Source organism: Mus caroli, chromosome X (genome assembly GCF_900094665.2).
Source record: "Mus caroli chromosome X, CAROLI_EIJ_v1.1, whole genome shotgun sequence".
Taxonomy (NCBI): Eukaryota; Metazoa; Chordata; class Mammalia; order Rodentia; family Muridae; genus Mus; species Mus caroli.
Genome location: NC_034589.1, coordinates 74,079,333 through 74,101,785, shown reverse-complemented (window position 1 = coordinate 74,101,785; position 22,453 = coordinate 74,079,333). Strand labels below are relative to the sequence as shown.

General features: G+C 38.4%; 1 protein-coding gene across 4 annotated transcripts in view; it reads left to right on the top strand.

Moving 5' to 3' along the window:
• The first annotated feature begins 1,212 nt into the window (after window positions 1-1,212).
• Window positions 1,213-22,453, top strand: part of Prrg1 (proline rich and Gla domain 1) — a 128,915-nt gene continuing 107,674 nt past the window's right edge. The window contains exon 1 of one of the 4 annotated variants that reach the window (XM_021153770.1): window positions 1,213-1,341. The gene's annotated coding sequence lies outside the window, so the exon portion shown is untranslated. Of the gene's footprint in view, window positions 1,431-22,453 lie in introns of all 4 variants that reach the window. The other 3 variants (XM_021153771.2, XM_029473594.1, XM_029473595.1) reach the window with 3 other exon arrangements.

The window sequence follows — 22,453 nt, the reverse complement described above, 5'->3', positions numbered from 1 at the left end:
GCCTATATAAAAAATCCTGTCTCAAACAAAACAAAACAAAACAAAACAAAACAATACACAAACAAAAAAACAACAAGAACAACAACAACAAAAAAAAACCCTAAATAAATAAAGTTCCAACCACAACTAAAGTACTTATTGGGAAGGGCCTACTAGTGTGGCCCTAATTCCGTCATGACTAAAGTTAAAGAAAGAAAGAAAGAAAGAAAGAAAGAAAGAAAGAAAGAAAGAAAAGGAGGGGCGGGTAGGCGAATTAGCTTGGAACAAATAACTTCAAGGCCACACCCTCTTCACTTTGGGTTCACTGAGGTGTGTTTATTTTAATAGCTGAACTGAAAGCATGAGATGCCATGCCACAGCTGACCAGAGTCTAAACAGAAAAGCTCAGAACTTAAAACTAAGCATGCGTGCAGCATGGGATAATAATCACTTTAGCCTTCTTGAATTGGTAAACACCAGAAGAAAGTGTACCAAACAACACGGCCTTAGATCCCTTATCTAAGAGGAGTCTTTAGAAGTCTTTTAGTGTTCAAATTATAAACACCCAACAAAGAATTTAAAAATAGGCCTTATTTGACAACATGTGTTCTCCTTTCCCAAGTCATTTAGATGGATTTTGCCAAGGTAATTATTCAGAGAAGGGTGCTGTGGCAGACACCTGAAATAACATCACTTTGGGAGGCTGAGACAGGATCTTCACAAGGTAGAGGCTAACCTGGGCTATATACAGAGTATAAAAACAGCCAGGGCTTCAAATCAAGAGCCTACTTTTAAGGAAAAAAAAAAAAACTGTTTTGAAGGGAATTCAGGTTGTTGGTCTCAAAAGTTGTTCAAATGCAATAGTGCAAATTTGCTCCCAGGGAAAGGGGCAATTCCTTGAGCTGTAAACACTCAAATGTAGTCCTGGGCTGGGGAAATATATATATATATATATATATATATATATATATATATATATATATATGCATGCTGCTCCTACAATTGTTTGGTTCTACTTCAAGCAAGGTTTGCACCTGGCTGAGTTTGGGGAGGCATAGATGGGATAAAGGCAGCTTTTCTAGCTGGGCTCCAGCTCAATGGCCTAGCACACAGTGGTGGAAAGCTCTACTCTTCCCTTCCCTTCCCTTCCCGCCCTGCCTGGCCACTCCCCTTGCTTCCCACCTCCTCCCGGCCCCGCCCCTTCTTTTTTAACCCTCTTGATGTGGGTTCTACGGCTTCCTATTGCCCTTCGCAGCGGCGGCAGCTGCAGGCTCCCTCTTCGCTCCTGGCTTTGGCTGTAGCGGGTGCGCGCAGGCGCGGCTTGCAGCTCTGCTAGCGCGTAGTAGCTGAGCGGGGCTCACGGTGAGTGCGGCAGCGGTGCGGGACTCCTTGGAGAGAACGTGGTTGGCAGCCAGAAAGGGACTCGGGTGTGTATGGAAGTCTTTGACCTGGTAAGGGGAAACTCGTGCAGCCTTTTCGGTGGCGGGGCTTCTCGAGGTTGCCAGGCTTCGGCCGCGTGTGGAGAGGAGTGAGCCGTGGCGGGAGACTTCAAGGTGTGTAGGAGCCGCCGAGTTAGAAGAAGGAAGAAGGCGTTTAGAAGCTGGAAGTACTCACTTGAGCTTGGCCAGGCCAGGAAGGTTCGCTTGAGGGCCCTGGAAGGTGGCCCAGCTTCAAGTTCAGTCCCCCTACTTGGTGCCCCCGAGCAGTGTCCTAGCTTACTCTTTTCCCTCCTCTTCTTTCCCTGGGTGCCGAGTTGGCAGGAAGGTTTCCTGTCGGTGGGGAGAGGATTTGGGGGAGGTGGGTTGTTGGCCCAGACTGTTGCATTAGAGGGTGTGGCGTTCCTATGACTTTCCTTTCCCCGGGAATGTGTCCCTCTTCTGATACATTGTGCCTGGACATTTTTTAACAAAGGCTATAACTGTTTTGTAGGCTCTGGCGGGTGACAGCGGGGGTGGGGGTGGGGGTACGCGCGTGCGCGCACGTGTGTGTGTGTGTGTGTGTGTGTGTGTGTGTAGGCTCGCACGGGAGTGTGTCTGCAAGGGAGTGAGCGCGCGCGTGTTGGCTGGCTCACTTCAGAAGTCTGTGTTGCCGCCCTAGGGGGTGGGGAATCAGTGTGGGCCTGAAGTTGGGGGAATTTCCGGAAAGACCTAGCAACTTTCTGCAGAGGCTTTTTTCTTTTTACTGGTCTGTTGATTTTGAGAGTAAGAATATTCCCCATAGGAATGTGCCTGGTTACTATTTTGTGTGTTCTTGCTGTGTGTGTGTGTGTGTGTGTGTGTGTGTGNGNGAGAGAGAGAGAGAGAGAGAGAGAGAGAAATTGAGAGATTGATTTTTATACGTCTTTACAAGTTCCAACAGAAGAAAAAGAAAAAAAATAATGGTATTTCAGAAGAAATAAGTGAATGAAAGGGAGAAGACTTGGAATGGCCAAGTAGAGCTAGATAAATCTCTTTTGATAGTCACAGAGTATGGCCAGACTTAGGAAAATGTGGAGGTATGCAAGTCAGCAAATTTAGCTAGAGTAGTGTTCCTTGTTTCAATGAAGAATTCTTAGGGATATGGTGCTGCCAGATACTTAGGCTGATTCACTTTAGAAACTTTAAAAATGATAAAACATTAGGGAAAGTATTGTGACATTGGATAAAGGCCCATAGGCTTTCATGTTAAAAATTTATGAACTTTTATGAAAAATGATACATCTGGTACCAAGCACAGATGTTTATATTTTAACTCATTTTTTAACTGAGTACATCATAATAAACTGAGCTTCCTCCTCCTCCACCCCTTTTCCTTGATTGTGAATCCTGTTTTATAAACATATACTCTCAGATCTGAAATATGTTTAAGCAGAATTTCTTCGTGTTTTCTTTTTATTTAATCTTTTCTCTAATTATTCAAAGGATTTGGTGATAATATTATCCAACTTGGGAGAGGGATGTTAGGATGGATGCCTTTTGCCTTTTCCAAGAGCTCAGCCTTATGAACTTATTGAAAAATATTTTCAACTCCCTCGGAATTAATCATCCTTTAACTGCTTAACTGATAACACTAGCCTTATTTTCTCTCTTGTTACCCCATACTTGGGTTGCCTTGCATATGGTAAGTGCCCAATAAAATTATAGCTACATGTTATTACATGTCATTAGAAAGATAAGATCCTACACAGAGTTCATGAAGTAATAGAAGAAATTCTGATCTTTTAATGTTGAAGGAACATTTCTTGAATATGGATAAGTAGTGAGAACATAGATACATTATCATGTGTTATTGATAGTTAATGCTTATAAATGAGGTGCAAAACTTTGTAGATAAAAGAGGAAATGGGAATCGTAAAAGCACACACTTTAGAAGACACCAAAGCTAGAGAATAGCCATTGCACACACTGAAATATATAATTTGTCATTTGCAGAAAGATATGAATGAAGTGCTACTTGACTTTAGGAAATACTAAAAATGAACACAGCTCACCTGGTACTGTTTACTAAAGGTTAACATAAATAAAGAAAACTGCAACCTACCTCATGCTATACTCCTACGTCTTAAGATGGTTTGAACCTTTTGGCTAATGAATCCTATTGTAGCCTTAATCATCTTGGTCTGATGATTTCTGTTTTCTTATCTTTGAGAAATCTCTGAATTCCAACACATTACTGGCTATCCAGGTACCTCTGCTTATATCAGGGAATTAACTTGTCTGGTCCACTCAGTCTCAACAGCCCTGTCGCCAACTTTCATCTTCTGAATGATTTATCCGTTGCAAAGATTATCCTAAGGAAGTCCAAGCTTTATAAAATAATGAGTTTAAAAATGAGTCAGGATTTGGTAACTTGACTGATCCAGAGTCTATGCCTACAAAGCAGAAAACTGTGCTAGCCATTAGTAACCCCTGATTTTCTTCCCTTACTTAACTTCTCCCCTGCCTAGCTAAATGTAATATTGTTTTTCCCATGTGACTTTTCAAATAATCATCGTGCCAAAAACAGCACTTCATGTTAGTGTCTAATACTTATGAATAAAATCTGAGAAGCAGAAAGGCTGAGTACTCCATGAATATTTTTATTTAAATGTTTAACATATTTTCTGATTCATATACATGGTTTTTGAAAAAAATGAAACTTTGATTATTTTATACCTTTCTCCCTTAATTTTTTTTCTCATCCAGACTTTGTCCTTGTGTGTATTTTTTTTCCTTTATCACTGTAGATAAACAGCAGAATGTTTGTCTGGGATTGTCATATCATGTAAGGTTGGAAAGGACACAACTAAGAGAAGATACTTACATTTAAACAACCAAAGTGCTTTCATTTGTTTTGGTTTATGTCAGATACAGATGATTGATTTAATTTGGTGGAATACTATCATTTTTCTTAAGACTAGAAAGATGTTACAAGTATTTGGAACAATGTTTTTTTTGTTTTTTTAACAATGTGTTTTTAATTTGCAATGTGCATTAGATTTTGCTGTTATGAAGCTCTTTCAACTAGCATGCTTGTATTTAAGGACCTTCCTTCATATAAACACACCAAATCAGAAATTTCAGGTGAAGAAGCTAAACACAAACAAACAAAAAACCCCAACAAAATAAAAACAAAACCCTAGTAGATTTTTGAGGTCCAGTTTTTTACTGGCTTGTGTCAACTTGAGTCATCAGAGAAGGAGCTTCAGTTGAGGAAATGCCTCCATGAGATTCAGCTGTAAGGCATTTTCTCAATTAGTGATCAACAGGAGAGGGTCCAGCCCATAGTAGGTGGCCCGTGATTCCTTAAGAAATCAGGCCAAACAAGCCAGGGGAAGCAATCCAGTAAGCAGCACCCTTCATGACCTGTGCATCAGCTCCTGCCTCCAGGTCCCTGCCTTGTTTAACTTCCTGTACTGACTTCCTTTGGTGATGAACAGCAATGTGGAAGTCTAAGAGGAATGAGCCCTTTGCAGCTCAACTTGTTTTTTTGCTCTCAGTGTTTGTTTGCAGCAATAGAAACCCTAACTAAGATAACTTTGTTTTAAAAAGTACTTAAAAGGATGATAGGGTGTGGAAACAATTTAAGTAAACTACGTTTTTGTGTAAAATGTTGGTGAAAGAAGTTAAGACAAACATTGCAGTTTGACGGTTATATGCAATGGAAATGCATCAGAGACAGAAAAAAAAAAAAAACCTGCTAGAGCACAGGAGTAACTGAAGTTGTAATGCTTGAAATGATAATTAATGGAATAGATACTAGAGCAAGGAACTAGAGCCAGTGGGATTAAGGGCATGGGCAGAAGAGAAAAGAATGAATTAAAATATGCATTTAAAGGCAGAGGTGAATGAAACTGACAGTATTCTCCTTAAGTGTTTCATTAAGTGATGAATACTGTTTTCCAATGAAGCTGTTTGATTTGAGATTCCTATCCAGGTAGAATTTCTAGGTATTTCTGTGTAAGAAACTCTAGGAATAAATCAAATTATTATAAATGAAGGTTATTCATTTTTTAAAAATTAATAAGCTTTATTCTTAGTGGTTTTATATTAACAGAAAAATTAAGTAGGAAATAAAGTTCTTTTTTCTTTTCTTTCTTTTTCTTTTTTGTTTTTGTTTTGTTTTGTTTTGTTTTTTTTTCAGACAGGGTTTCTCTGTGTAGCCCTGGCTGTCCTGGAACTCACTCTGTAAACCAGGCTGGCCTCAAACTCAGAAATCCATCTGCCTCTGCCTCCCAAGTGCTGGGATTAAAGGCTTGCTTGTGCCTGGCCAATGCCTCCTGTTCTTGAACACTGTTTCCTGCACTGTGATGTCCTGTCCCATTGTTTCAACTGATAAGTCTACACTGATACATTATCACCTGAGGTGTGTTGTTTACATAGGCCCTTCTCTTTGGGTTGAACATTCTATGGGTTTGGACAAATTCACAATGACTTGCACTTACTATTGTCATGACCACCCTACAAATCCTCTTTGCTCAATCTGTTCATCACTTTCTCTTATTTCTAGTAATGTTTGATCCTTCTACTATTTCTACCTTGTGTAAAGCACTGTGTACTTGGGATCATATAATATGTAGTTTTGTTTTTTTTTTCAGATTCCTTTCCTTTATTTAGTGATGTGCATTTACACTTCCTACACATCTTTTTATGATTTGATAACTTATTTCTCTTAACTGCTGGGTAATGACACCTCACCTGGCTGTATCTATTTACCTTCTAAGAGAACATCTTTGTCATTTTTAAGGTTTAGGAATAATAATAAAACTATTGTAAACATCAATATTCTACGCACCCCCCCCCCACTGTAACTTTCCAGTTCCTTTCAGTAAATACCAAGGAGTATGGGTACAGGAGTCTATGTTAAGAATAAGTTTGGTTTTGCTAGAAACAGACAACATCCACACATTGGGAGCAAATGAGAAGCCTGTTCTGCATTCTTGACAGTGTTTGGTAGTGTAAGTACCAAACTTACATTATTTTGGCTTTTTTTTTTTTTTTTTGGTGTTTTTGGGACAGGGTTTCTCTGTATAGCCCTGGCTGTCCTGGAACTCACTTTGTAGACTAGGCTGGCCTTGAACTCAGAAATCTTCCTGCCTCTTCCTTCCAAGTGCTGGGATCAAAGGCGTGCGCCACCACACCTTGCCCTATTTAGGCAATTTTTAATAGATGTATAGTTGTATTTCATTGTTGTTTTATATTAATCTTCCCCCAAAACACATGTGAAACATTTTTTCACGTTTATTTTCCATTTATGTTTCTTCTTTAGTGAGGTATCTCTTCAGATACTTTAGCCAGTTTAAAATCAAGTACATTTATATATGGTATAGTAATCTTTTATCTAATATTTGTTTTTCAAGTTTTTTCTTACAGTGTGTAGTTTTTCTTTTCCTTTTTGATGAGAATGTATTTTGTATAATAGAAGTTTTATGTTTTACTGAAGTCTATTAATCATTCTTTTTATAGATCATCATTATACCTTAAGTTTACTAGATTTCCTTTTATGTCATCTTCTAGGAGTTTTAATGTTTTATATTTTTACACATAACACTGTCCATTTTAGGTTAACAATGCATTTAAAGTTAATTGCTTGGGTTTGAAGTCTATTTATAGACTTCTTATCTACTAGTTATGTTGAACTTAGAAACTCATATATGTTAGGCAAACACTCTAACACTCTATCAATGGAACCATGTATATCAGTTCTATATTCATTTTATTTGAGGCAGGGTCTCATTTTAAAGTCCTGATTGGCCACTTAATTGGTTTGTAGACCCAACAGGCCTCTGCCTCTTGAATGCTAGAAGTAAAGATATGTAGCCACCTAGCTTTCTATTTTAATTTCTGCTTTTGCATGTGTATGTCCTGTCTGGTGGTGATTCTTGAAAGATTTATATTTTCTTTGTTAGAATTTCTTTGGTTCTTTGCCAAAGACAAATGGTTGTATTAATATATATCCATTTATAAGACCTTATTTGATTATACTGATTAAAGTCTATTATTTTACCAGTAGCACATTGTTTTTATGACTTGAGGTTTATAGAAAGTCTTTGTGGTTTCTATAATATATTTTGATCATGGTTTCTCCTTCCCCATCTCCTCCTACTTCATGGGGATTTAGAATCACCATAGAAACAATCTCTTGGCATGTCTGTGAGGTATTGCCCCAATTAAGTTAACTGAGATAGGAAAAAACAACCTAAATGTGGGTGGTGCCATCCACAGACTTTGGTCGATGACTGAATAAATAAAAGCAAGAAAGTGGGCTGAGCACAGGAATTCACCTCTTTCTCTTCTCTCTGGCCACAGTGTGATCAGTGAGGTCCTACTCTTGTGCCTTCATGCTGTGATGGATTAGATACCCTGGATCTGTCATAGGAAATACATTCTTCCTTGAGTTGCTTTTGTCAGGCATTTTGTCACAGCAATGAGACAAATAATGCAGCCTTGAAATTCGTAGTAATGTACTACTGCCTCCATTATTTTCTAATATTGAATTGGTTATTTTATATCATTTGTCTCTCAATATAAACTTCAGAAACAGTTTTTTTTTTTAATAGTCACAACATAAAGGTTGTTAAGGTATTTTTTTTTTTTTGGAGGGAGAGGTTGTATTATATTTATTGATCAAATTGGGAAGAATACCTTGTAACTATTGGGTCTTTGTATCCTTGAATCCAGAAATCATTTCTATTTGCTTATGCTTTTATTTATTTTATCAGAGTTTTCTAGTTTTCTTGATAGACATTTTATATAAATTTTATTAGATTGTTACCTCGTTAACATCAAATACATGTCAATGTAAATTGTAACCTGTTTGAAGTTTCAATTTGTGCTTTGGTTTTAGAACAGGTTTATTGGAAGAATTTGGGAAAAATGGAGATAAGAATTAAGGAAAAGCCCTAAAATTCTATAACCAGAACTAAATGGGTTATTTGGTCAGACCCCTTAGCTCAGAATACTGAGAGGGAGGTGGCCAGCCAAGACTGCTCATGAAGATGGAAATGAGGATTCTGTTAGTAAGTGGACTAGAGGTTATTCATGTTGCTGTAGCAAATAACCTTTCTAGATTTTTCCTGTGCTCTAAGACTTTTGTTACATTTGAAGGTGTTAGACTAATTATCCAGGTAGAAGGTATTTCTACACAATGCAGCATTCATATTACAATATGGGTTATGCTTGCTTCTTTTAGCCAGATTTGTAGTGAAAACTGGAAGAAAAAAGTAAAGAAAAAAATAATCGAAAACTTGCAGTTTTTACGGAAAGTTGAGACAAGACAGGTGTAGCTTTCATAAAGTTGAGGCCAAGAGAGGTTAACCTGCCAAAGAGACTGTGCTTCATAAAAACAAACCAACTAGGTGTCAGAGAGGTTGTTCAGTGACGATTATTCTGAAATTATATCCAGCTTTGAAAGGGAAGAACCTGAACACTTTCTACAAGTTACCACATATACAAGCACACTCAAACACACAGACACAGACACAGACACTCAGGCAGACAACCCCCCTTGCAAACAAACAATCTAAAAACAAGTGAACTACACATAGCAGGGCAGCAGGAAAGTTGCTTTAAGTGTATATCAGGCACTGTCTAGCAGCACTTAACACAGGGTCAGGAGCATAAAGATTTAACTAATTTTATTTAAATACTTTGCTTTGAGAAGAAACTATTGGTTATTTTTCTTACTTGGGGCTGGAGAGATGGATCAGCAGTTAAGAGCACTTGTTACTCTTGAAACTTTAGTCCAGTCCATTATATAGAAGGCAAGGTGTTGAGAACATCAGATATTTAGTCACTTTTAAAAAATAAGTTTATTTTGTGTATCCCTTTGATTTAGTTGCTATTATTTTTTTCTTTAGTTTTCTTTTTGGCAACATAATATCCCTATTGATTATTTGGAAAATTCATATACTGCACCCCGATGATGATCATACTCACTTCCTTTTTCTCTCAGGTCCACCTTTCCACCTGTGCAAACTCTCCCCAAAAGAAAAAAGTTAGGCCAAGTTAAATTTTTGTTGCCTGCATACTCATTGGAGAACTGTCAAACTCCCAGGGGCCAGCCTCTTAAAGATAACTGAGTCCTCCCCCAATCCCCATCCCCAACATAAGCCATTAATGTGAGAAGCTACACTTCAGCATCTTTGTCACAATTTTTTTAGGACTCTCTTCAATAGCTTCCTATTTGAACTGGTTCTTTGTAGTGGGCGGGAGAGGCTGTCATAGAAGCCTTCAGTGTCTCTCATTCTCAATTATGAGTCTATGGTTATCAATACCACTGCAAAAGAAGTTTTCTTGCACATAACAGCCATTGGCAGCATGAATCATGGACTTCCATATGGTTTCTGATGGCAGCTCAGAACTGAACTGGTACTCACAGGCTGCACAGATCATGCACCACCAATATCAACATAGCCTCCTGTTGCAGCCTTAATCATGGATATCAACATGACCCCAGGCCTCTATATAGAGTGTGGACATCAATGTGGGCAGCACATACCATGTATATACACATGGCCTCCAGTGGTAACATGAACCAAGGCATCAACACAGCCTGTGGTGACATCATGAACTTCAGACCACCAGCATGGCTCCTGGCTGCAGCATCACTTAATACATCAATATAGCTTCTGGTGGCAGCATAAATCATGGAGATCCTTCAGAGAGACTTAATACAGAGAATGGCTATAGTTTATCTTAGATATCTTCTTGTTGCTCAGAGCTAGGGTGATTGTGTGACCAGGCAGCATGTTTGTGGAAAGAGCCTGTGTAAGCTCCAGGCTGCTATACACCAGCCTGCCAGCCTTACTTGGCAACGGCATGCTTCTTTGTCTGTTGCAGCTCTGCTCCCATACCTGTCACCTCCCCTGTATCTCCAGTTCTTCCTCTCTGCATACCTGCCTGCTCTTTCTGCCATCTTTCCTACATCTATCACAAATTCACTTATTAAAGGGACATTGCAAGCATATATATGTATGTATACACATATATGTATGTGTGTGTGTTTGTGTGTGTGTATGTGTGTATATATATATTTGCCCCAACAGCTTTACATGCGTATACTTATTGCAATGAGTCATTGGTCTGGATCAAGGTTTCTGGTAAATACTGGACTTATCTCTTATACTCATTTCAGATATCACATTCTCTCTCAGAGTCAGGGTGATCTTGTGGCTGGGTAGTGCATCCATTTCTGGGGTAGGATCCTTGAAAGCTCCAGGTCTTCCTGCCCTTTGTGCCTGCTCCCTATGGGCCATGTCACTCTCTTGCTGACACCAGGGCAAGCTGCATAAGCATGCTCTGTTGGCTGCTGGAACAGCACTCCCATGTTGTGTGTGACTTCTGCTCTACCATCTTATTTCCACTTCCATATGACCACTTTTCAAGAGCATCTTTTGTTTTCAAAAGTTCAGGGAATCCTATAGAAATGTTGGGAGAAGGATTGAGGGACCCAAAGAGTTCAGGGACTCTGCAGGAAAACCAACAGAGTCAACTAACCTAGACCCCTGGGGGCTTCCAGAGATTGAACCACCAACCAGATAGCACAGATCAGACCTAGGCCTTCTGCACAGATGAGCAGCTTGGTCTTCTAGTTGTGGGTCCCCCAACAACTGGATCAAGGGTTGTCCCTGAATCTGTTGCCTGCCTGCCTACCTGTGATTCCTTCTCCTAAGTGGATCTCCTTGTCTGGCCTCAGTGGAAGAGGATATACCAAGTCCTGCAGTGACATGATGTGCCATGGTGGTGGTGTATGCGTGTGTTAGTGAGGGGCTCATGAGGGGTTATTTTAAAAATTCTCTGTTATGCAAAGAATAAACTATAGAATAGCATAGCCACATGCTTATATTTAGAAATAAAATAAAAAAAATATAGTGTCAGGGATTGGTTCTTGCCCATTGGATGGGTCTCAAGTTGGGCTGTTCATTAGTTTGTAGTTACCCCTGTCTTTGCATCATCTTTGTCCCTGCACATCTTGTAGGCAAGACAAACTCCATGTCCAAGAAAGATCTACAGGAAGTATGCCCCGATCTCTTTAGGCTGTGACAACTGTCCTTTAAAGGGTGACCACTGTCTTACAGAGCCAGGCCTGTGTTTTAACAAATGTCTACTCTGAATTTAAGCTTTATCAAAGCAGTTTTTTTTTTTATTTATTCCTCTTCACTTTCTCATCTGCTAGTCATTCATATAGCCCTTGGTTGCCCCTGTGTTCCTTAAGTGTGTGACTAGTGTCCCCTATGCTTTAATACTAACTTATGGCTTTTTATCTATTACCCATTTTCTCCTCTTTCTATTTTAATATTTGGTACCTGAGGGATTTGTCAGGTGTTATATTATTAGTGTGGTAGGCAGATGTATACATGTGCAGTCATTGTTGTATCCTGAATAATGTTAATGTGTTTTGTGCTCTGCCTTTGTAGTTCTTGTGAGTGCAGTGGCATGGTTATTACATTTAATTATTTTAAGTCATCTTTCTCATGTGTGACCCTGATACTAATGTTTTGTGAGGTTTCTAATAATTTCCAGTGCTGATACAACTGTATAACATTGCCATTTTTTTTGTAATTACTCTGTACCCATTTGTGTGGCCTTTTGTAGCTGCCCATAAGTCTGCGAATATATACATTTTTGCCTATTTATCAATTATGGATTCTCTGGCTGTGAGAACTGTAGTTAGGAGTTTTTATTGTGAAGTATGTTGGTCTCCCCCCACCCCTACCCCAAAGTATCTTCCCATAAGACCTGCCCTTTTGTTTGTTTGTTTTCGTTTTTCCACAACAAGGTTTCTCTCTGTAGTCTTAGCTGTCCTAGAACTTGGTGTGTAGACTAAGCAGGCCTCAAACTCCCAGAGATCCTCCCTCCTCAGCCTGCTAAATTCTGAGATTAATAATAGGCATGTTCCACCACACCCAGCTGACTTGCTTCTTCTTTTCTTTTTTTTTTCTTTTTCTTTTTCTTTTCTTTTTTTCTTTTTTTTCTTTTTAGTTCCAGAGGTGCTATACATTCTGCAGACTTATCTTTTGCAGATGAGCCTCCCCTTGAAGCCTCCTTGGGTTTTTCAGGCTCCTAGGAGGCCCTGTGGGTGCCAGCTGCTGCTGCCAACCTGAATCCTGCTTTATCTAATCACATTGTGTCTGTAGTCAAGAAGCAGAGACATGGCCTTTGAAAGATGGTTAAGTGGTTAAAAGCATTTCTGCTTTTCTGGAGGACCTGTATTCAGTTCCAAGCAGCTTTATGACAGGTGACAACAATCTGTATCTCTTGTTCTGGGTGACCCAGTGGCCTCTTCTGGCCTCCATGGGTACCAGGTGTGTACATGGGGCACATACATATAACATGTAAGTGAAACACTCATACCCATATAATAATAACACATCTTAAAAAAGAAGCAGAGAAGTGATTGTTAGCATCTTCCTTTTCTCTCTTTTTATTAAGCATGAGACATTAGTTCATGGGAGAGTGCTTCCCATATTTAGGATACATCTTCTACACTGTAAATCCTCTTTAGATATTTCCTCAAAGGCAAGCCCAGAGATGTACACCCTATGGTGATAATATATCCAGTTATGTTGAGTGTAGATTATCCATCTAAACTGGGGTACCCTGCTTGCACAGGCCGATTAAGGAAGTGATTCCATGTATTCAGCTGTGTAGACACTCAGTAGCCTTCTTAGTCATTATTCAAGGGGGCTCAGCCTGCTCTATGAACTGATAGCAAACTGATAGCAGCCATCCATATGGTGTTGACTTTGCAGGCCTTCAAGGAGGCAAGACTTGAGAGGTCCTGAAGGCTTTTTCTCACATTTCAAAATAAAAGTGTGTATATAGAGATGCAAACAGTGTATGTATGGGAGGATCAAGATCCTCCTGTAGTCAGTCTCTTAGAGGATAATGTATGAAGATATGAATACAACGGAGACTCAGAATTTAGAGATAATAAGGAAGGAGGAGTTACTCCTGGGGAAAACTGCAAGCAGAGTACAGTTATTCAAAGAGATGCATGTCATCAGGATTGCTGTTTGCAAGACCATAGGGATAGGGCTTCCCAAGCTCTTTGACAATTCATATCACACCATGTGCCTCAAATGCTGGGCATGCAGCTACAGGATTTGATGCTTAAGAAAGCATCAAAGATACTTGATTTCAGTCTTCCTTTGGTCACATCTCTTCTTTCATTGCTTCCATTCTTTTATTTCAGAATAGAAATGATTTACTCTGTGCCATTTTATACTACAAATAGGAGGTCAGACTTAAGAATGACATACATTGTGGGTAGGATAGGTAGAAGGATGGTTCAGCACTTAAGAACATTTGCTGTTCTTATAGAGAACCTGAGTTCAGTTCCCAGTGCCCTCATAGTGGCTCATAAATTGTACATAACTCCATTTCAGGTGATTTGATGCCTTCCTCAGACCTCTGTGCATCAGGCATGTACATGTTGTGCATACATATAAATCAACTGTTTATGAAAACAAAACTATATACATCATTTAAAAATTATATATGATAAACTCTAATTTCAACATTTATTAAGTACTCTTGAAATATGTGGGTCTTGTACAGGCTTTATCCTTTGTAATTTTTAAAGCATAAGTATTAATTAAAAATGTTATCAAGCATAATGAAGTAACCAAAGAGCCATAAATTGGATAGGTAAATATAGGTCTTAAAATGTTCATAGTTGCTCTGCTTTCTCTATATTGTCTGGTAATTGTTGTGATTATAAAAAGATAAGGAGATATTGGAATATATTTTATGGGGGTATGGTGAGGTGTGGGGGAAGGAGGTGCCTCGGCAGTCCCATGCTGAGGCTTCCCTTTTCCCTGAGGAACTAGCTACACAATGTTATAGTATAAAATAGAGTTTATTTAGGCCATGGGAGGGGAGTTAAAGAGTAGTAAAGGCAGAGAGAAGGAGAGAGTAGAGAAGTAGAGGCTGGTCATGACCACATGGAGAAGGGGGAAGGGAATGGGGAGAGAGAGAGGGAGCAAGAGGTAAGAGAGAGAAGAGGGGGCAAGCAGCCCCCTTTATAGTGGGCCAGGCCTCCCTGGCTGTCGCCAGGTAACTGGGGAGGAGCATATCTGGCTGTTGTCAGGTAACTCTGGGGGTGGAGTCCAGACAGAATACCCAGAGTAAAACTTGGTATAGCCATTTTTAAGATCATTCAAAGACTTGTGATGAACTTTTCTTAGTATGTACTATCTTCTTGAAAGGATTGAAAATTAAATGGATAAAAACTGAAATAACAGTTTGAACTCTTAGACTTCAGTGCTTCATATTTATAACTTTGGAATTCTTTGTGAAAATGTGTTATATCTAAAACACTTGACTTGAAGTAAGTTAACTGGCTTCTATTCCTTATCATATTTTAAGACTGTCTTAGAAGACGAGATGTGTGTTATTTTCTAGAATCCTGGATAAGCAAATGTGACTCAAGTTTCAGAAACAATATCTTGTTCAAAGCACTTTATAGTCTATCAATCTCTTCCAATGTAGCTCCAATATGCTTGATCTTTCTGGTTTGTTTCCTAGTGTTAGAAATTCCAAATCTGTAGAAAACTATATGAATATCTTATCACAGTAATCTACTGTGACTTATGTGATTCTGGGAGAAAGCAGGAAAAGTGAGAAATGTAAGCCTAGTTTTAGAATTTGACATCACTGAAAAAATCAGTTAGTGGAACATATGCCAACTTTCTTTTCTAAATTACTATTACTGATGGAACCAATAATCATGTTGGTAAGAATATTTTGACTTTTTGTTTGTTTGTTTGTTTTGTTTTGTTTTTTGAGACAGGGTTTCTCTGTATAGCCCTGGCTGTCCTGGAACTCGCTTTGTAGACCAGGCTGGCCTCGAACTCAAAAATCCGCTTGCCTCTGCCTCCCCAGTTCTGGGATTAAAGGCGGTGTGCCACCATACCCGGCTTATTTTGACTTTTTAATTGTAATTTTATCCTAATTCAGTTTTGAACTCCCTTGTCCCTTACAATTGGCAAGATAGTATTGCTGTAGAAGTAGCACAAATATCTCAGGTTCACAGTCTGATAAGGCAAGTATTTGTTGCTTCAGATATGAACAATATTTCAAAAAGTCTTAATGGATTTTGAAGTTTAAAAAAGCAAATGACAATATTTGTAAGAAGTATTAATGTTTTCTTTATGTTCATTTCCCGAATTCACCAATGAGATTCTGAATAGTCCATTCATATTGTTCTTATCCCAGTTCAGAGATCCTTGTTTCTTTCCTAATAGTATGTAGTCATGTTCTTTTAACTGATATCTCTAGCTCTGTATTACCTATTCTTAACACCAAATCTGTTCAATCAGAGATATTGAAGCCTCAGGTTTGCTGCACCCCCACCCTCTTCACAGAGCTTCTGGGAGGTCCTGGTCAGTATCTCTGCAGATCAGATTGGTTATTCAGGTTTTATGTACCTAACATTTCTGAGTCATTTGTGCACAAAATTTGTTTTCTATTTTACTTCTACATTTGCACTTTAAGCCTTAAGATTTTATTTTATTTTATTTTAATTAGGTATTTTCTTCATTTACATTTCCAGTGCTATTCCAAAAGTCCCCCAAAACCCCCACTCCCCTACCCACCCACTCCCACTTCTTGGCCCTGGCGTTTTCCCCTGTACTGAGGCATATAAAGTTTGCAAGACCAATGAGCCTCTCTTTCCACTGATGGCTGAATAGGCCATCTTCTGATACATAGGCAGCTAGAGACACGAGGGGGGGGGGTGCGGGGTGGGGGACTGGTTAGTTCATATTGTTGTTCCACCGATAGGTTTGCAGACCTCTTTAGTTCCTTGGGTACTTTCTCTAGCTTCTCCATTGGGGGGCCCTGTGATCCATCCAATAGCTGACTGTGAGCATCCACTTCTGTGTTTGCTAAGCCCCGGCATAGACTCATAGGAGACAGCTATATCAGGGTCCTTTCAGCAAAATCTTGCTAGTGTGTGCAATGGTGTCAGTGTTTGGAGGCTGATTATGGGATGGATCCCCGGGTATGGCAGTCTCTAGATGGTCCATCCTTTCATCTCAGCTCCAAACTTTGTCTCTGTAACTATGGATGTTTTGTTCCCAATTCTAAGAACTGCTTGTGGACGTTGTACATCGTGGTGCGGAGCCTAGTGCGCACCACGATGTACAACGTCCACAAGCAGCAAAGGCCATTGACTTGTTTGAGTTAATTTTATATGGAGCTACTTCACTGAAGCTGTTTATCAGGTTTACTGCTTGTGGACGTTGTACATCGTGGTGCGGAGCCTAGTGCGCACCACGATGTACAACGTCCACAAGCAGGATGGCCATTTTTACTATATTTATCCTGCCCATCCATGAGCATGGGAGATCTTTCCATCTTCTGAGATCTTCTTTNATTTCTTTCTTCANANACTTGAAGTTNTTATCATANAGATCTTTCACTTCCTTAGTTAGAGTCACACCAAGGTATTTTATATTATTTGTGACTATTGAGAAGGGTGTTGTTTCCCTAATTTCTCTCTCAGCCTGTTTATCCTTTGTGTAGCCAAAGGCCATTGACTTGTTTGAGTTAATTTTATATGGAGCTACTTCACTGAAGCTGTTTATCAGGTTTAGGAGTTCTCTGATGGAATTTTTAGGGTCACTTATATATACTATCATATCATCTGCATAAAGTGATATTTTGACTTCTTCCTTTCCAATTTGCATCCCCTTGATCCCCTTTTGTTGTCGAATTGTTCTGGCTAGGACTTCAAGTACAATGTTCAATAGGTAGGGAGAAAGTGGGCAACCTCATCTAGTCCCTGATTTTAGTGAGATTGCTTCCAGGTTCTCACCATTTACTTTGATGTTGGCTACTGTTTTGCTGTAGATTGCTTTTATCATGTTTAGGTATGGGCCTTGAATTCCTGGTCTTTCCAAGACTTTTATCACGAATGGGTGTTAGATAATGTCATATGTTTTCTCAGCATCTAAGGAGATGATCATGTGGTTTTGTCTTTGAGTTTAAGCCTTAAGATTTTATTTGGGGCTAATGAAACATCTCTGTCTATCCTGAACCTCAGATTGCAGTTTTCCACTCCCTGAGCAGTGTTCCAGAGCTTCCCTACAGCCCAACACCACCCAGCAATGCATGGGGTAAGGGAGGTTAGCCAGGTCAAACTTCCCACTTTCCACCTCCCCAAGCAGCCATGCCCTGGGGCAGAGCAATACAGGGCTCACAACCCTACAGTCTAGTTCTTTGTTTAGTTACCATTACAAGAATTCAGAGTGTGATGTACTATTCTTGCTGCTGTATTTTTATTTTTATTTTTATTTTTCAATTCTGGTGAGAGGAAGGGATATCTGAGTCCTCAGCACACCAGAAAACTCAAGTGCCTGGTGACAAAACATCTCATATAGAATGTAATTTTTTGGTTTTGTTTGCAACACAATTGCACTCTTAAAAAAAAAAAGCCAAAAACACCAGCAAGAACAAAAACAAACAAAAAAAGAGTTTATTATTATATGTATTATTAGTATATGGGTGTTTTGCCTTTATGCATATCAATGCCAAGTGGATATTATGTAGTTAGAAGTCCAGGTTCTCTGTGCTATGTGTCTCCTGCTCTTTGAAATTTCTCACAATGGTGGTGGGAATATGGTGCATGTTCAAAATATTTATATTGATGTATTCCATTACATTGTTGAGTTAATGATACCCATTTGATTTATCTTTTAAAACAGATATGCTAATGATATAGGTACTTGAGTAACATGTCTAGTGTTCTGGTGAAAAGCAAGATTGTTTATTTATTTATTTATTTATTTATTTCAAGCAATACCTCTCTATCCCTGGGTGGCATTGAACTCATTGTGTATACCAGGCTGGCATGAAGCTCAGACATCTACCTGTCTGTGCCTCCCAAGTGCTAAGATTAAAAGTGTGTGCACTATGCCCAGCTGAGAAAGATAAGTTTTAATGATGTTTTCTTGTTTTGTTTTGTTTGTTTTTGTTTAAAATCAAAGTATACTTGATTTTATATAGTGATCCCTACTTTTTTGTTTTACTTGAATTTTCATTATCTTCATATTTCTCACCTTTTGTTCTTTGTTTGAATAACACATTCAATTAATATCATGACTCAGACTGATTTTGCATGTAGAAAGTTTCTCACATTTATATTTAGCCAGATATTTTTTGTGAAGACTCGGGAACATAGACATGATTGCCTTCCATAAACTAAAATCACACAGAACAAAATTTCTCCCCCTGCCTCCTACCCGACTTGTTTTATATCTATTTTCCTTCCCTTCCATCTTTGCTTACTTAAAAAAATTAACTTGCTATACAAAATTCTAGCATTATACAAATATTATAGCATTTTGAACAAAGTATATTCTAGTAGATTCTTTTTCATCATCTCCCCTGTGCTTCCCTAGTCTCATTTTCAAATTTCACGTCCATGTGTCTTTCATTTCTTATATTATTAAATGGGAAGACTATATCCAGATGTCTGGGTAAGAAACAACCTGAGTATAAGCAGGAATGTAACCACAAGTGGAGGTCAGAAAACGACTTTGGGATCTGTTTTCTCCTTCTGCCTTTACATGTGTTCTGGGCATGGATCTCAAACCCTCAGGCTTGCAACACAAGCACCTTTATCTGATGGGCTTCCCTGCTGGTGCCTCACAGTTGTGTTCCTGGTCTTAGACTTAAAAACCTTAAATTAGGGAGCTAGCAGCGGTCTGTATTACCTTCCCTCAAAGAAATTTCTGTTCTTTACTGCTTTTCTTCACAGTTACCTTCTATTCTTCTTTAGCTATACAAATAAGAAGTGCAAGAAGGGAAGCTGTCTTTCATCAGTCTGTCCCTTTTTTTGATCATAATGAACTGAAATGAAACAGTTTAATGCACACTGCTCTCATTCCAAGTGTATATAAAAAACAGGTACAAAGTTTGAAATTATCACCTTACCTGATATTTAGCATTCCTTTGACTACAATAACCTTATAACCTAGTAAATAATTACTTTGAGAGTTCACACTGTATTGAAGATTTGTCCTGTCCCATTGTCTACTTGTAGTCCTTAGTGAAGATTACTATAGTCTCTTAAACTTTCATTGAGGTTTCATGTCTACAAAAAACTCACCAAGATTATGTGGATTTTCTTCTTCATTGTCCATTTCTTTCCTAACTGGACAATAGCCACAGGCTGTTTAGTGATTTTTTTCCTGTTACTTTCAGTCATTAATGAGGGCCTGCCTAGGGACAACACTGTATAGTTTAAGTTAACTCTTACTTGTTTTTCTAGGTCTAGCCAAGGCTTATCTCTCTTGTGGCATAGTTATTGAACTTTAACTGATGTTATTTTTTATCCTGTTAAATTACTGCAAGGACAAGTGTTTGTTGTTGTTTCTTTTTAATTTATCATATTGTGGTTAAGATATTTTTTAAACTATTGTGTGACTTATTTCCCAGAAGCTTTAATTAAATTGGATGTTTCTGTATAATATTGGCCATGAAGTCTTGGATCTTAAGGACACTATATTATTTTTATTTCAAGAACATATCTCTATGTATATTATTATTGTAAGCTATGAATTATATTAAGATGGCTAACAGTTAATGTGTTTCTGGCTTTCTTTTTGGCACAGATAAACCTTATTGTTGTGTGATTGTGTATTATCTATCTGTTGATGATCTGTATTTAATGAAATGCAATTCCAATTCATTTTCTTGGACTTTCTCCAGCCAGGCGGAACTCAGACAGAGAACTTTGATGAGCTTGCCTTATAATCTGAATTTTTCAAAGTATATTGGCATGGATCTTTCTGATAATTAACATAGTTGGATATTTTATAACCATAATCTTTGATTTGATCATAAAATATTTAACAAGAAAAAATAGCATCAATTTTAGGAAATATTATCAGACCTTTAGAGTATTTTCCCATGGAACCAAGACTAGGTGACTTAGGAACTCAGCTGATATAAGTCCCTCATTCACTGTACATAGCATATAACATCCACAAAGAAGCTGCCAGCTTCAAGGGTGCCTCCATCTGAAGTAAATAATTACCTGACACTCTATGGAAGATATCAGAGAATACTCTATTAGAACCATCAAAACTCACTGAATTTGTTTCTTTTAATCGGTTCAGAGTTGAAACACTTGAGTTGAAACACTCAGTGTCCCCTCTTAATATGTTCTTAAAATATTTGAATTAATATTTTTACTTTCCAGAAAACTGATACATTTTGTGGTGTAGAACAGCAATAACTGCACAACTTTATACAGGCCATGGAGGCCATACTTATCTGTAGTCTCTTCTGTTTGTTATTTGGTTAGTTGGGATTTGTTTTTTCAAGACAGGGTTTTTCTATGTAGCCCTTTCTGTCCTGGAACTCACTCTGTAGACCAGGCTGACGTCAAACTCAGAGTCTCAACTGCCTCTGCCTCCCAAGTGCTGGGAATAATAATATGTACCACTACAGCCCAGCCTGACCTAGGTCTTAAGGGAAGAGCATCATAAATCTTGCTGGAGCAAGGAAGATAAGAAGCTTGATAAACACTTGTTAGGAATTATATGTCTTATCTCTATGATATAGGAAACAACCTTAAGGTCGTTCCTCATCTGTTTTCTAGTTTCAGATGAGTGAGTGGCTTTCTGCTTTGGGAAAATAGTACCACATTGATTTTGTTTTTGCTGTCTATGTAAGTAATAAAATAGGTAAATCAGTGATGTATATTTACTACTGTAACATAATAATAATGTAGTAATACACATAGGCCTGTTAGCCACTGTGTTGCCACATTAGTGATGTTTGTGTGACATAGGAAAACATTCACAGGCCAAACAACTCTGCTAGCATGTATGTCTTAGGATATTCCTTGAGGCTTGTGCCTATGTCTGGGCAGAATGGGACCAGAACAGAATTTCATATTGGAATTAATCTTGACTGATTTTCTTATATTGTCAGACCAAATTAAAAGAAAAAAGATCTCCTTCATTAGAAATTTTTGTTCACAAAATTGAAGGAAGTTTGCTTCTGAAGCTACCCTCTCTACAAACATATATTTGAATATTGGTAGGAAAGGAATAGTGACAGTGTGTGGGCCTATTCAGATTAGTACCCTTTAAATATGTTGTTGCCTCCTATTCATCAACCCAGTAGACTGTTCAAGCTACAATACTTTGAATTTCTCTCTCTCTTTAAAAAAAAAAAAGCAAGGTTTTACCATATAAGAATTTGCATCTATTCTTATTCTGATATTATCTCTGAAAAATAATAGAAGGCAGCATGAAAAATGTTTTCTAAATTTCATATTTTTGAAAAAAATGTTTCTGTAATACTTGCCTGTGATGGTTTGAATGAAAATGACTCCCATAGGTTCATATATTTGACTCGTTGGTCCCAAGTTGATGGGACTGTTTGGGAGGGATTAGGCCTTGCCAGAGGAAGTGTGTCACTAGGTATGAGCTTTAATGTTTCAGCCATCCCTACCGTACCTCTCTCTGCTTCCTGATTGTGAATCAGGATGTAAGCTTTTAGCTGCTGCTTCAGTGCCATGCCTGCCTGCCTACTGACATATTCTCCATAACGGTTATGGACTCCTATCCCTCTATAATTGTTAGATCCGAATAAGCCTTTCTATTCTGTAACCTTGGTCATGGTGTTTTTATGACAGTGACAGAAAACCAAATACACTCAATCATCCATTGTATCCATTTTAAACATAGTCATTTGAGACTTTAAATTTCCTACTAAGCATTGGTAATTACATTTCAGATTCTGATGTAGTTTCATTACCATATAGTCTCTAATGTTCATTTCATTTCTCTTCAAATTTATTATCTGTACAATATTTACTTAGATTTGTGTGATTTACTTTCCAGATAGGAAATGTTTGCTGAGTTTTCTCTTCCTTTCTCTCTTCTCTATTTCACACTCCCACACACATACACACAGAGATGCATACAAGTGCACACATGCTCTGTCTCTCTGTCTCTCTGTCTCTCTGTCTCTCTCTCTCTCTGTCTCTCTCT